General features: G+C 31.2%; 2 protein-coding genes across 6 annotated transcripts in view; one reads left to right on the top strand and one right to left on the bottom strand.

Moving 5' to 3' along the window:
* LOC143047613 (glutamate [NMDA] receptor subunit 1-like) overlaps positions 1-16,030 on the top strand; it is a 162,827-nt gene that overhangs the window by 57,539 nt on the left and 89,258 nt on the right. Inside the window, exon 3 of one of the 2 annotated variants that reach the window (XM_076220777.1) lies at positions 14,317-14,474. The exons of the other annotated variant lie outside the window; for it this stretch is intronic. The gene's annotated coding sequence lies outside the window, so the exon portion shown is untranslated. The remainder of the gene's footprint in view (positions 1-14,316; positions 14,475-16,030) is intronic. 2 annotated transcript variants of the gene reach the window in all.
* The window catches only part of LOC143047612 (diacylglycerol kinase zeta-like), a 198,552-nt gene that overhangs the window by 165,112 nt on the left and 17,410 nt on the right, over positions 1-16,030 (bottom strand). The gene's annotated exons all lie outside the window — the stretch shown is intronic.

Genomic DNA, 16,030 nt, shown 5'->3' with positions numbered 1-16,030 from the left:
TCTGGGTGCGGGAATTTCTCGCTACATTGAAGACCTGTTGGTGACCTTATGCTGTTGTTTCTTTTCAATGGTCGGGTTGTTGTCTCTTTGGCACATTCCCCATTTCCATTCTCAATTTTATTTTAGATGCATATTTATTTAACCTGTTGATGTTTGTTTACTTCAAATTTCACAACCAAAATGGGCTAAGTGTTAATTCAGTGTTTTCCAATTTTGTATTATGTTATGTTTAAAATCACATTAATAAAAGTCCTCATTTTGAATTTTGATCGTATAAATTTTATGAAGTATTTTTTAAAATAGCTTACAGCGATTCAATTCACAGGTTTTCAACTTTTCCTAAGAATTTAGTAACTGTTTTTTCCTAGGATATATACATATAAAATTTTTTACTAATGAACCATGGGTTCATAAGCCAAGCTATGCTTTTTATTTGTAGAATAAGAAACAGGTAATTGAATCTTATACTAATTTTTCAAAAAACATTTCGGTTATGAAAACTGTTGTCTTATAATAAAATTGAAAACAGACAAATTAAGGCCACCAATGGGTCTTCAACACAGATAGAAAATCCAACACTCTCACATCTGCTGGCCCCTAAACAGATCATGCATGTAATACATCTGAATTTAGAGAATCTAAAGAGCTCATAAATGAAAAGTGACAAAAACATGACATATTGAAGCCCGTTGTCATACCTTAAAGTTGAGAATGGAAATGGGGAATGTGTCAAAGAGACAACAACCCGACCATAGAAAACACAACAGCAGAAGGTCACTAACAGGTCTTCAATGTAGCGAGAAATTCCCGCACCCGGAGGCGTCCCTCAGCTGGCCTTGAATTCCTCTTCCTACCTTTTATTGTGAAGGGTATAACTAACATATAAACCAAAAAATCCCAAATCTTTTTTTTTTTTTTAATATATACAGGTAAGATTTCAATTCAATTCTCATGGCATAATTACGATACTTTAAAAAATATCAGAAAAAACTGCCAGGAGTCCTTTATTCTCTACCATATCTGAATTTTGAATCATCTACCCTCATACATACAGGAAACAAAGTCAAAGCAAACAAACTTTTTTTAAAGATTCTATGCATACTTACATGTTAAAGTGTGGAAATTTTCTCCACAAACCTAAATCTATTAACCTTCCTGGAAACTAATTATAACTTCTCATGCATCTGCATCCTACATGCAAATTAAATCTTGCCATTCATTTCTAATGCAAACATTGATACAGAATGTTGACAGAAGATTGATACAAATCACATCTCCACGATGCGTTTACAAATTTGAATTGCGTAAACTGCGATTTTTTTGTAAATCCTTTGCTAATTGGAAATTAGCTGAATCAATACGTTTCAGGCAAGCTGAAAGTACAATTCTTCACAAAAAAAATAAAAATAGGAGTGTTTGCTGGCAGATTAATAGACAGTCCCAACAGACTAGTGACGACTCTAGACCAAAACAATCATATAGCCATTAATCATATTGCCATAATATATAAACTTAGATTTTTACTGTAAAGCCTTTTGTCCGTCACATTTGTTTCCCTGCATATAAAATAGGGTATGTTCTACCATTATCATGATATTTACATGAAAAACCAAAAATTAATTCTTTAATATTACCATATAAGTTCAGATTTCCAATTTACCGTTTTTATTATTAACATTTTACTTGGTTAAGATAGACGGACATAAAAATAAGGAGATGATAGTGTGATTGTCAATTAGTCACACAAGGGACCAAAGGACGCAGATGAAGACAACTATATAGCATATTAACCTGACAATATCGGGATATCGGTATTTAGTCGAATCTTAACATTTACTTGTGATTTGTTACAAACCGGTTTTTTTTAAAATAAACAAACAAATGTCGAAATGTTCAGGACATAATTAAATCTGTATTTGGGCAAGATGATGTAAGCATACGATTTTTATTGCGTCTTACACTTTGAGAAGTAAATAATGTTTTATTACTTTATTAAAATATTGTGTAAAATGTTAATTATGAGCTATGAAAGTCAAGTGGCTCGAGCATTTTTCTGAGAAAGTTTTAAAAAATTGATGATGAGGGTTTTTATAACAACCTTAGTTTAAACAATATTTTATTCAAATAAATTGAATTGGATTGGGAAACAGGCATAGCCTATGTAAGCCCTCTCCACATATAACAACCTTGACTGGCTATAAGAGGATCTAGCAGCGTCGGTAATAAAAATTGAAAATCGGCAGCTTCTTTTATGATCAGTCTAGCTTAAATAATCACTCACATTGGCAAATTTTAATCCTGAATTGCAATTAATATCTTAAGCCTTTGATTCAAATGAAGATATTCATATGATTTTATCTTTTGGTATTAACTTTTAAAACAATTATACAGATATCTTTTATTGATGCTAAAAAAATCAAAATAACTTGTTAATTAAAGGGGAAATAACTATGATAATTCAGATTTATGAAAAAATGTCTATTTCTGAATGTAGCAAGAAAACAAATCATTGACCCCATGAAGCCTTCTGTAAGAGCTATCTTAAAATATCATATTCATAATTTCTGATATCTAGTTTTTTGTAGTCACATAACAGTGCTTTAAATTCCATGTAATAAAGCAGACAGTATTATGTGAATATGATTTCTTTCTTTTAAATATGTGTTGTTTAATTTAACAGTAAAATTTTGACATTATCAGTTCAATAGATTGAGAGTTATTAAATAGTACATTTGTTTAATGTTAGATGATATCAACAGTGACGTAAGCAAAACTATTTTTTTTTGGGGTGGGGTGGGGTGGGGGGGATTCCAACTACGTGTTCCCATTCAAATGCATTGATCGTCCAAAAAAGGGAGGTACCAACCCCCTCCCCCCCTTCCCCCCACTGGATCCGCCACTGTATATACTACATTCTGTCAAAGTTTTAAATATATTTTTTCTTCTTTTGAAAACAAATAAGTTGCTGAAAACTTTTTTTTAAAGTTATAGATTGATATAGGGCAAAAAAGATGTCAACTTCATTATATTCCATGATTATATAAGATACCTCAAAGAAACAGAAATGAAAAAAAAAATAAGTGAAAGAGAAATCCCAAAGCAGATATAAATAAGATCGTGCGACAAATTAATAAGCAAGAATAAATAAAACGATAATAATTTACCTGAAATCAAAATTAATATCCACAATATCCAAACACTTCCATTACAAAAATGATTTAAAGCCTTTTCTTAATCAATATTCTTTTTTAAGTAATATTAACACTAATATTTCACAGAAACGCTGAACACAATCTGTAGTCCATGCAGAAATCATTATATAAGTAGAACTTAAGATAGACGTTTGTGTGTAGGATTAAACCTTGATCAATATAACTTCACAGTCTTTATTGAAAATTTTAAACTTTCTAGACAATAAAACAGATATATATAAGCAGCAAATCAAACCAATCCAGTGGGTAACAATTGATTTCAGGCACAATTTCATATTTATTTCATTTTACTTTTTATTGTCTATTCCAATATGCCAAATTTTTTATTGATCAATTGTAAGTGATCATTATTGCTGTTTACTCACTTTGCCAAGAGTTCAGTGGCAAATATTTCATGAAAATTCAAAATGAGAACAATTATTGTAATTAAAATTTATTAAACAATTTATTATTATAAGTTTTAAGTTGCAGGTACATGATTTTGTAAAAAGTACAAAACAAGGCAAAATATGTCACTACCATGTCCAAATAAAATAATATGTGTGTTTCCTATTACATCTTTGAAAAAAATAGGGTAGGAAGGCAGGGGATTTTTTTTACAATTTTATTTTTTTTTAAATTGAGTCTAGGGGAGAGAAATTCTGACTTTAACAGGGCTTTTTGAAAAACAAGAGTGCACACGCTGAAATGTGTCGCCTTCTTTACAAATCATTGATATTATGTTGATAGTCCTAAATATAAAGCTTAATTACAACTGTCACATAAACTTAACCAAGAAAACTAAACATTGACCAATGAACCATAAAAATGAGGTCAAGGTCAGATGAACCATGCCAGGTGTCATGTACAGCTAACAATTCTTCCATACACCAAATTTAGTTGACCTATTGCAATTAGTCTTAGAAAAAAACACCAAAACTCCAAAACTTAACTTTGACCACTAAACCATGAAAGTGAGGTCAAGGAGACATGTACACCTTACAATCATTCCATACACCAAATATAGTAGACCTATTGCATATAGTACGTATAAGAAAAAAAGACCAAAACACAAAAACTTAACTACAACCACTGAACCATGAAAATGAGGTCACGGTCAGATGACACCTGCCAGTTGGACATGTACACCTTACAGTCCTTCCATACACCGAATATACTAGACCTATTGCTTATAGTATCTGAGATATGGACTTGACCACCAAAACTTAACCTTGTTCACTGATCCATGAAATGAGGTCGAGGTCAAGTGAAAACTGTCTGACGGGCATGAGGACCTTGCAAGGTACGCAGATACCAAATTTAGTAATCCTATTACATATAATAAGAGAGAATTTAACATTACAAAAAATCTTAACTTTTTTTCAAGTAGTTACTGAACCATGAAAATAAGGTCAAAGACATTGGACATGTGACCGACGGAAACTTCGTAACATGAGGCATCCATACATAAAGTATGAAGCATCCAGGTCTTCCACCATCTAAAATATAAAGCTTTTAAGAAGTAAGCTAACGCCGCCGCCGGGTCACTATCCCTATGTCGAGCTTTCTGCAACAAAAGTCGCAGGCTGGACGACAAAAAAAACTTTAAGGTAGGCTATTTTTAAGCTTAGAATACAGGATTAAGGTATGTAAATAGGAAACAGATATTTTTTATTTGGCCTGAGTGTACAAATCTAATATGATTGTAATTACTTTACAAGGACTTTGCACTACAGCAGGTGTAAATGATGTCACATAATATATTTAAATGCCCTCACAAGAACAGCAGGATAAAATTATTTTATGTTTCTACAAAACACTCTTGCATCACTAGCTATAGTTCAAGATCAAATAAATTTGTCCAGTAAAAAATATGTTAGTTAATAACTGATACTGGAATTTTGGCCTTTTTCAATTCCACAGTGAGAACATTATTTGTATTGTCTCCTGGTAATGACCTAGTTGGCAAAATAGAATTCCAGTATGAAAGCATACATTTTCAGTTTCTCTTGCTTTCTTGCACAGGCGAGTTAAGCATATACAAAACATTGATAATGTACATAAAAATCTTGCTGGATAAGTTCAGAAATATGAGAATTCAACCAACAAAAATGTCAAAACCAGAACATTGTTTCATTTGTTAAAGTGTTTGATAATTGATGATAACTTTTTCTATTCAAGATATTATCTAACACATTGTGTATTTAAACCACCTAGGTTTAAGTTAGATATAATATTTCTGTTAGGACTTACAATAATAGAATAAGGACATATAGGATAATAGTAGATTATGTCACATGATGCTATAATAGTAGATTATGTCACATGATAATGTCACATGATGCCATAATTGTCCTGCTTAAGGTAACAATAGATCATATTATAGAGTGGGAGTAATAGAATTTGATTTCAAGATACTAATTACTACACTCAGAACAATAGTACCAGTAGTCAATATTTATTGTTATAATAGAGATAGATTCCATCTTTCTTCCCTGTTCGGTGCATAAACCTATATATAGTTCTTTAAGCTTCAAATAAGGATTTTATTTATTACGCTATTGAAATTAAGACTTGTACCATTGGAGTTTGTTCAAATCTCATAACATTGAATTGAACCATCAACTAATTCTTTAAGGGATGATTGCTTTTTTACAAGATAAGAACCTTGTGTGTCTTTGGTTGGTATCTCTTTGGTGTGTATATATATATATATACATATATTTAAGGAATGACTGTAATATTTTTTCTGTCTATGAAGAAATAACATAAAAAATTTGGTGCACACTGAATAACGCGCATAGCGGGTTATTTAACAGTGTGCACCACATTTTTTATGTTATTTCAAATAGACAGAAAAAATATTACAGTCATTTCTTATAATTCAATTCTAAATTCCATTTTAAACCGTAGAAAACAATGAAAAAACGTTGATGACGTCACAGTCACATGACTAAATTATGTCTATGGGCTCATAACAAAATAACATCAGCCATTCAGAAGACACGTTACATCCAAAATTAAATTATATATATATATATATACCGATGTATACCCTACTACTTCTTTTATTTATACTGTTGGTTTTTCTGATCAATTTACAAGGCACTTGATAGTTAAAACAAAATAAAACTAACATAAATTGGGAATGTGTCCATGGGACACAGATGGTGCCCCCACTTGCATATATTATAACATCATAAAGTGACATAACTCAAGAACAGTGAAATGGACACTATTCAAACTTGATCTGAGTTTATTGGTAATAACCATTGTGTCTAAGTTTCATAACATTTGGTTGAGACAAACTTATTAAGGAAGTTAGAGAAGGGTAATGAAAAAATTAGCAATGTTTCCATTTTTTAAGGGCATAATACTCTAAAACAATTAAAGTGACGCCACCAAAATCAAGGCATTGGTTCAGGAATGATACACGCTGTATGTACAAATTTTGAAATCAAAATATCTCAGGGGGGTGCTACTTAACCAGATATGTCTTAGAAATAGTACTAAAACCATGTCAAAATAGAGTTTTTATTGAACTTTATCATTTGTAAAAATTCAGCAATTAATTGAGTAAAAATATATGGAATTGTACATGATAATAAATCATTGTCAATGCCAAATAAATACCTTTAATTAATTATTAGATAAAGTTTTTGGCACTAGTCTGAAAATTCAAATTATCAATAAAACAGGTAGTAATGGTGATTGTAAAATAATACAATTTCCAGGAAAACTTGAGATAACATCTAAATATATACAGAAATATTAAACAAATACTAGTACAATAGGAATCATCATGCAGCAAATCAACAAAAGCATATTTGTCTTGTGATAAACATTCCTGATATAACTACAAGAATCTAAAGTCTGATTTGTGTAATGGATTGCCTGCATAATACATGTATCTCGATAAAACAAAGCTAATTCGTAACTACAGTAAAACCAGTCTGAATCAAACCTTGAATATAAATCTACAGTGAAACCAGGGTTCTCATTAAGGATTTTTGAAGGCGAGTCCAAAGACTCATCCTTTTTGGTCATGGTGAGTCCAACAGCAAGGAGAAGATATTTTATTGCAATATAATGTAATATTTAAGTCTCCATGGCCTAACAGAGCAATGAAATGACATTAAATTCAGATTACTTTTAAACTTTTGCTATAAAATGATGATATTTGTATTTAACTGTGTTTATATATAGTTTATACAAAATATTTCTATCTTGATGCATCTGTGGACTCACTAGTTTTGAAAATGATGAGTCCAGACAGATTTTGATGAGTCCAGGACTCATGGACTCGCCTTAGTGAGAGCCCTGAGTGAAACACAGTAAACATAAACTTATTGTAAAACTTGTCTAACTAATCTTAGAGTATAAAAATTTTACCTCACCAAAATTTCAAAAAAAATCATTTTTCAAGAAATAATAGTGCACATTTTCAAAAACACAAAAATTCAATAAATTACGATCTAGAAAACATGATTGTGTCTTTTGTCCTTAAGTTTGGTGTTTTTTGTCCTTTTTGAGTCAATCCAATTAAAAAAAAAAATAAAGTTTGTTCTAATGTTGTGATTCATTTGTTTTGTCCTAAATTAGGCCGTTAAAGTTTGAATATTTGACATTTTGTCATGTTGGGGCCTTAATCTATTGCTGATATGCGACTTTACAGAATGTACTGTTTTGGGGTAAATAAATGTTTCAGATTTAGAAAAAACAAATTTGACCAGTTTTCTTATCACAACCATACAACCACAAGAAAAGTACTTCAATGTTGCAATATGCTTGTTCCCATCAATTAAGATAGAAAATAGAAAATAAGATCAATAAATGACTTATTTTTTTAACATAATTGACGGAGTAATTTTCAATCACAGTATATAATGGATTTGTACAATAAATCCCTTTGATCAACCCATTACTAAATGGAAAATGTTTTTTTTTTCAACAAACCTAGCTCTTCTATAAATGATATAAGAATTGTTACTACATTAAACTTCAAAGAAATGTCATCATTTTAATCCTACTTAAATGTTAAGGAAGTCTTAACCATTAAAGAATACAATCTGATAGGTTTCCTGGAATCAAGACCAGCATTGATAATCTCTATATTGACTGTGTATATGTAATTTGATTGATTTTTTGTATTTTAATGCCACTTTAAAAGCAAGGCTTTTGGGGCTTGTTTTTATTGGTGGAGGAAGCCAGAGTGCCCAGAGAAAAGCACAGACGTTCGATATGGAAACTGATAATTCAAGTCAATTAAGAAGGGAGTCTAGTGCACTCACACTAGCCAGGTTTGATCTCACGTTGTAACCTCAGTGTTGACTGGCTAAGTGATTACAGTAGTAACTACTTAGGCCACTCAGCCACTGAGGCCCCAACTTGTAAATGTATAGCCCTAAATATACAAGTTTATGAATATACTAAAGATGATTTGATTGATTGGTGTTTTTGCTTTAATTTATGCCACTTCAGCACAAAAAGCAGAGTTTTTCGATAAGTGGTGGTCTGAGGGATTTGACCACCAAAATTTATAAAGGACCGACACAATTTTGGTATTTGTAATAGAAATAATAGTGAGGACCAACAGTTTTTCTTCAGGGACCACCAGATATATATAAAAAGATTTTGAGAACTCTGCAAAAAGGCTATATCACAGAAACATTATAAGGTGGTCCAAATACCAATGCGTCATAATCAACTACTGTGTGTACTAGTATACCTTTATGGGATTTCACGAGTATACATGATTCAAGAAACAAGAGTTCAAATGTTTAATGAGAAATATAATTTCTTTAGACTAAGTTTTATGCAGAATTTTCATAAACCACAAAATCTGGTATCCATGGCAATACAACTTTTCATAACATACAAACATTGGTATCCACAAAATATAAATAAATCCTGTCAGGTATCCACTAGCTAAATGATTTAATCTATTTAACAATACGTTTTCTTTATAAAGTGATTTAGTATTCAAACTTTCAACAAAATGCAAGATTCCCTAAAGAAATGGAATAATTTGCGAAACATCTATTAACTTTAGAAAACAAAAGACAGAAACAATGAGGTCAAGGGCAGATAAACATTGGCTGGTGAACATGTACATGTATATTTTGCAATAATTCTATACACCAAATATAGTTGACCAGTTGCTTTTAGTATTTTTAATGAAGTAAATAGTTGTCACTGAACATTGAAAATGAGGTCAAGGACAACAGACAAATGCCAATTGGAAACTTTAGAACATAAAGCATCTGTATAAAAGATCTAAAGTGTCATCTTCTACCTTCTATAAGATACAGCTTCGCTTATCCTGTCACTGAACATTGAAAATGAGGTCAAGGACAACAGACAAATGCCAGAGGGAAACTTTAGAACATAAAGCATCAGTATACAAGATATTTAGTGTCCGCCTTCTAACTTCTATAAGATACAGTTTCTTATAGTTTACCCTGTCACTGAACCTTGAAAATGAGGTCAAGGACAACAGACAAAAGCCAGAGGGAAACTTTAGAACATAAAGCATCTGTATACAAGATATAAAGTGTCCATCTTTTACATTCTATAAGATACAGCTTCTTATAAAAAGTTTACCCTGTCACTGAACATTGAAAATGAGGTCAAGGACAACAGACAAAAGCCAGAGGGAAACTTTAGAACATAAAGTGTTCATCTTTTACATTCTATAAGATACAGCTTCTTATAAAAGGTTCACCCTGTCACTGAACATTGAAAATGAGGTCAAGGACAATAGACAAAATCCAGAGGAAAACTTTAGAACATAAAGCATCTGTATACAAAATATAAAGTGTCCATTTTTTACCTTCTATAAAGTACAGCTTCTTATAAAAGGTTTACCCTGTCACTGAACATTAAAAATGAGGTCAAGGACAATAGACAAAATCCAGAGGAAAACTTTAGAACATAAAGCATCTGTATACGAGATATAAAGTGTCCATTTTTTACCTTCTATAAAGTACAGCTTCTTATAAAAGGTTTACCCTGTCACTGAACATTGAAAATGAGGTCAAGCACAATAGACAAAATCCAGAGGAAAACTTTAGAACATAAAGCATCTGTATACAAGATATAAAGTGTCCATTTTTTACCTTCTATAAAGTACAGCTTCTTATAAAAGGTTTACCCTGTCACTGAACATTGAAAATGAGGTCAAGGACAATAGACAAAATCCAGAGGAAAACTTTAGAACATAAAGCATCTGTATACAAGATATAAAGTGTCCATTTTTTACCTTCTATAAAGTACAGCTTCTTATAAAAGGTTTACCCTGTCACTGAACATTGAAAATGAGGTCAAGGACAATAGACAAAATCCAGGGGAAAACTTTAGAACATAAAGCATCTGTATACAAGATATAAAGTGTCCATTTTTTACCTTCTATCAAGTACAGCTTCTTATAAAAGGTTTACCCTGTCACTGAACATTGAAAATGAGGTCAAGGACAATAGACAAAATCCAGAGGAAAACGTTAGAACATAAAGCATCTGTATACAAGATATAAAGTGTCCATTTTTTACCTTCTATAAAGTACAGCTTCTTATAAAAGGTTTACCCTGTCACTGAACATTGAAAATGAGGTCAAGGACAACAGACAAAAGCAAGAGGGAAACTTTAGAACATAAAGCATCTGTATACAAGATATAAAGTGTCCATTTTTTACCTTCTATAAAGTACAGCTTCTTATAAAAGGTTTACCCTGTCACTGAACATTGAAAATGAGGTCAAGGACAATAGACAAAATCCAGAGGAAAACTTTAGAACATAAAGCATCTGTATACAAGATATAAAGTGTCCATTTTTTGCCTTCTATAAGATACAGCTTCTTATAAAAGGTTTACCCTGTCACTGAACATTGAAAATGAGGTCAAGGACAATAGACAAAATCCAGAGGAAAACTTTAGAACATAAAGCATCTGTATACAAGATATAAAGTGTCCATTTTTTACCTTCTATAAGATACAGCTTCTTATAAAAGGTTTACCCTGTCACTGAACATTGAAAATGAGGTCTAGGACAATAGACAAAATCCAGAGGAAAACTTTAGAACATAAAGCATCTGTATACAAGATATAAAGTGTCCATTTTTTACCTTCTATAAGATACAGCTTCTTATAAAAGGTTTACCCTGTCACTGTCACACTAAATGTCATTATGTCTCGCATTGTGAGACAGGGGAGACAACTACGGAAGGCTGATGATTCAAATCTTTTATTAATCTAGTACTTTCTGTGACAGAGAACCAATGTTTGCCCCAGTTGAGGATCCAGGAGGAGGGTTCTGGGGGTTTGAACTCTCCCCTTTTTGGGGTGATCAATACATTTGAATGGGGACATATAGCTGGAACTCCTTCCCTTCTCCTGGGTTGGGAACCCCTCTTTTAAAACTGGCTGGATCCACCCTTGCTAATGGTTGTTGTCCTGTCTATGTAACTTCAAAAAAGCTAAAAAAGCTTGATAAAACAAAAACAAAAATTATAAATCATTTGAAATTTATTACGGTAGTTACTCTCATACCAACATTTGCAATCTTTCTTTTTTTGAAGTTTAAATATACATGCACTTTAATCAATAGTTTAGCCATGAAAAAAAAGGTGAAAAGAAATAAAGTGTCTCTGCATGCATAGATAGTGCAATCAAATGACAATGAAACAAATTCTATTTATCCATTATTTAGAAATAAAATGTTTACCTGCTTGAAATTTCATTGTAAAATTTCCAAGAATATTGGAAAACTTTTTCCGGCCTTTATAATCCACAGACAATAAAACACAGGTAAAATCTTTACTGTCTTTTTAAAATATTGATACTTTTAATGCTCTTAAATCAATACAAAAATCTGTTGTTCTTATCATCATATTATCACCTTAGAATATGAGATAACCAATATGAATGAATCTCAATGTGTCAATGTTTTCAATGAATGAATCGCAATTCATCTTCTCCATAAAAAGATCAGTGTGATATTCTCTCAATGACTTATAGATTTTATCCAACACTATAAATCATATAGATATCGCACAAGCTGGCAAAGCTGCTAATTAATTTTGTCAATTTTCTTACAAACCATATATATATATATATATATAGTTTACAAATCAATGTCTTTATGTCGAGGTAAAATACCTTTTCATACATGTATGCGCTCATTTTACACTTTTTTTATTTTTGTTTTGAAAAATAAGTGATCTTATACCTAAAATAGTTACTGAACAACTTAAAATATCGGGATTATCCAGTACTATTTTTTTTTTAGATTCAAAAAATCTGATTTTTTGATTTTTGGTGTTTTTAATCTCCACTTATAAGCACATCACATTTAGGCTTTTTTGTGGCAGAAAGTTTTTATTTTTGGAGGAATGCTGCAGTGCCCGGAGAAAACCAACGACTTTGATGGGAAAACTGACGATCAAATAGTCAATTAAGATTGAATTTGAGTGCATGCCCACGAGTGGGATTCAAATTTACAACCTCAGTGTCGACTAGCTAGTGATTTTACAATAGTAACTACTAAGACCACTCGGCAAATTTAATATATTAATACACCAAATAGCAACAAAAGCATTAATTCAAAAACAAACTTTTTAAAATAAGAGTATAAGACCAAACAAAAAACGTTAGAGTAAGTTTTTAAATTAGAACAGGTCTTTTTTAGCAAGCATAAGAAGAACGTCATTTAGGATTGCTATAAGAATAGAAAACAAATTTTAAAAAACAGTGTATAGAAAGAGATGAAAATATATTTGTTAGGTTTGAACATTGAAAAGAAATATCAAATCTTGCCAAAACTATTTTTAATTTCATTAATCATTTCCTTTTTTTGTAATTAAAGCCTCACCAGTCTAACTGATTAAAAAAACAAACGTCAGAGATGTAATATTGAAAATGATTGAATGAACTGAACAAATAATTTTACAAATTGATTTGGTTTCATTCAAGAATGGTTTTTATCGGCACAGTAAATCATAAGTAATCAACTTAAATAAAAGCTAATGATTCCCATGATCAATACGAGATTAATTGGTTCCTTCACAATTGAATAATCTGCAAGTATTATGCCATAAAAAAGCTCAATTTAGTCTAAACATGATACAACAATATCTCCTCTATCAAGATATTGAATGAAGCTGTTCTATTCACATGTCTGTCCATTGATTCACAGAGTCAGAGCCACTTAATTCCAGGAAAATCCAAATCTTTACACTTCCTTGCCAAGTATATGGATGAAAAAGCACTTTGCTCATGCGGAAAAAAAATGACCGACAGAATCTATATACTCCAGCTGTCATGGCAACAAAACAAAAACTTTATGTTATTCACAATTTTCAATCTTTATCAAATAATAGGTTCACATACAAATTTATTTTTTTTTGTGATGGGGGAGGAGGGGGGCAAAAATTGTAATGTTAATTTTTTATTGAGTTTCTTGCACTTGTATGACTATTCTCAAGACAATATTGGACACATTAATCTAACAAGCCTTTTTTCATTCCCTATATACATACACCCAGGGCCAAAATAAGACATTTGTTTGCACCTGTCCTTCAGTCCTAAGATCAGTGGTTGTTTTTTGTTGATGTGGTTCATAAGTGTTTCTCGTTTCTTGTTTTTCCTATTTAAATGGTTTTAAACTAGTCATTTTGTGGGCCCTTTATAATCTTAATACAGGTAGAATATGCAAAAATCTTCTGAAACAAATCAACTGTGAGACACGAGACTAAAATAAATTCGGCCATATACAGTCATACCCATTTCGAGAAAAATTATTGTACTCAAATAAAAAATCGAGCAATCAAAATGTTTGATATGATGTTTCTAGCAAACATTTTGTACCCTGAGTTCTGAGTAAAGTTTTATGACAAAGGTTTCTTGACCTGTGCTGCATTACAAAAAGAACTGTGGGGCTGAATTAGAATATCCACAATAATGTCTAGTAGGGGCAAAAAAGTGCAAATAGATGTGATTAAGCCATTGAGCTCAATAGATCAGTTGTCTACTGTTGACCTCAAGTTGACATCTAGATTTCTTATAGGTTTTTGTGTGGGTTTTCAGTCTCATTCATGTAAAGCTCATATATCTTTTTACTGTTTTACAAACAGATGACAATGAATGAACAGGCAAGAGACAACGAGTGATTGAAATACCTCACAGTGGGTCTTTTAGAAGCTAGATGTGGTGATGGTTTATAATTAGTTACCCAGATATCAGGATTCCTATTTCTACTTCTAGAAACCGGATTAGCTGGACTGTCTTTAGAGTAAGTAATAGACTGTGTACATCTATATTTCAGACACAATTGATTCTTGTTTTTCAGTTTGTTAATTACTTATTTTACAGTTTGTTAACCCCTCATTTTTCACTTATTTTTCACTCATTGTCCAATCTTATTTCAGTTTGTTAACCACTCATTTTTCACTCATTAACCAATCTTATTTCAGTTTGATAACCACTCATTTTTCACTCATTAACCAATCTTATTTCAGTTTGAAACACTTATTTTTCACTCATTAACCACTCTTATTTCAGTTTGTTAACCACTTATTTTTTACTCATTAACCAATCATATTTCAGTCTGTCAACCACTCATTTTTCACTCATTAACCACTCTTATTTCAGTTTGTTAACCACTTATTTTTCACTCATAAACCACTCTTATTTCAGTTTGTTAACCACTTATTTTTCACTCATAAACCACTTTTATTACAGTTTGTTAACCACTTATTTTTCACTCATAAACCACTCTTACTACAGTTTGTTAACCACTTTTTTTTTCACTCATTAGCCAATCATATTTCAGTTTGTTAACCACTCATTTTTTTACTCATTAATTAACCAATTATATTTCTGTTTGTTTGTGTGACCTTGACCTTTGAAAGTGAATGTTGGTCTTTCTCTCACTACATGTACATTGTTGTATGTGACCATTTATGCAAGCAAGGTTTCAATCTTATGTAATACATTTGGTTTAACTAGGAACTCTTTGTCAGCACTTATTCCAATTTTTGTTGGTGGTATAATGACCTTAGCCTTGGTCATAGTGACCTCAAAATCATTATGGATCTGTCTCTCTCTCAAAGGTATGCACAGACATACAGTTGGCAAGGGTAAAACTTAACGACCCCTCCACTAATTGACAGGGGCATTCAAATACAGCATTTGTATTTGTTTTTGTTGTTTGAAATTCAAGCTAGGTGCAATAAAAGGGTCCAATCCTATATTTTGTCATAACTCATTCATTATGCCTATTATAATGGAAGACATTTTGGTGAAATAAATCTGCTGTTTTAAAAGGCTAAAATAGAACTCTGACATTTTAGCATCTGATATTAGACCCATTTTAAAATTAGCAAAGACAGGAATAATTATTGTTCATTTTAAAAAAATATTAAATGTTTTAAGTTAATATTAATGTTTAATTCATTTACAATAAATAACAAAGATAAATTTTAATGTCAAAACAGCACAATTTTTAATACAAATGTCATATTCATTTATAATGCAGCACTAAAAAGTGTGAATACATTGCACAAGCATGATCAATATCTATTAGTAGTTCGTTAATAGTAACAAGTTTTTAATTTTTCACCAAATAAGGTCTGTGCCATAGATATATAAAGAAGATGTGGTATGAATACCAATGAGACAACTCTCCATCCAGATCACAATTTGTAAAAGTAAACAATTATAGGTCACAGTAAGGTCTTCAACACGGAGCATACCTATTATGAATAGTAATAAAATGATAGATGCTATTACTAACAATTTTACATATATATATATATATATATAATACACTTTTTTATTGTATCTTAA

This window comes from Mytilus galloprovincialis, chromosome 10, assembly GCF_965363235.1.
Source record: "Mytilus galloprovincialis chromosome 10, xbMytGall1.hap1.1, whole genome shotgun sequence".
NCBI lineage: Eukaryota > Metazoa > Mollusca > Bivalvia > Mytilida > Mytilidae > Mytilus > Mytilus galloprovincialis.
Note: the sequence above shows the minus strand (reverse complement) of the source record. Positions and strands in the feature narration are given on the sequence as shown.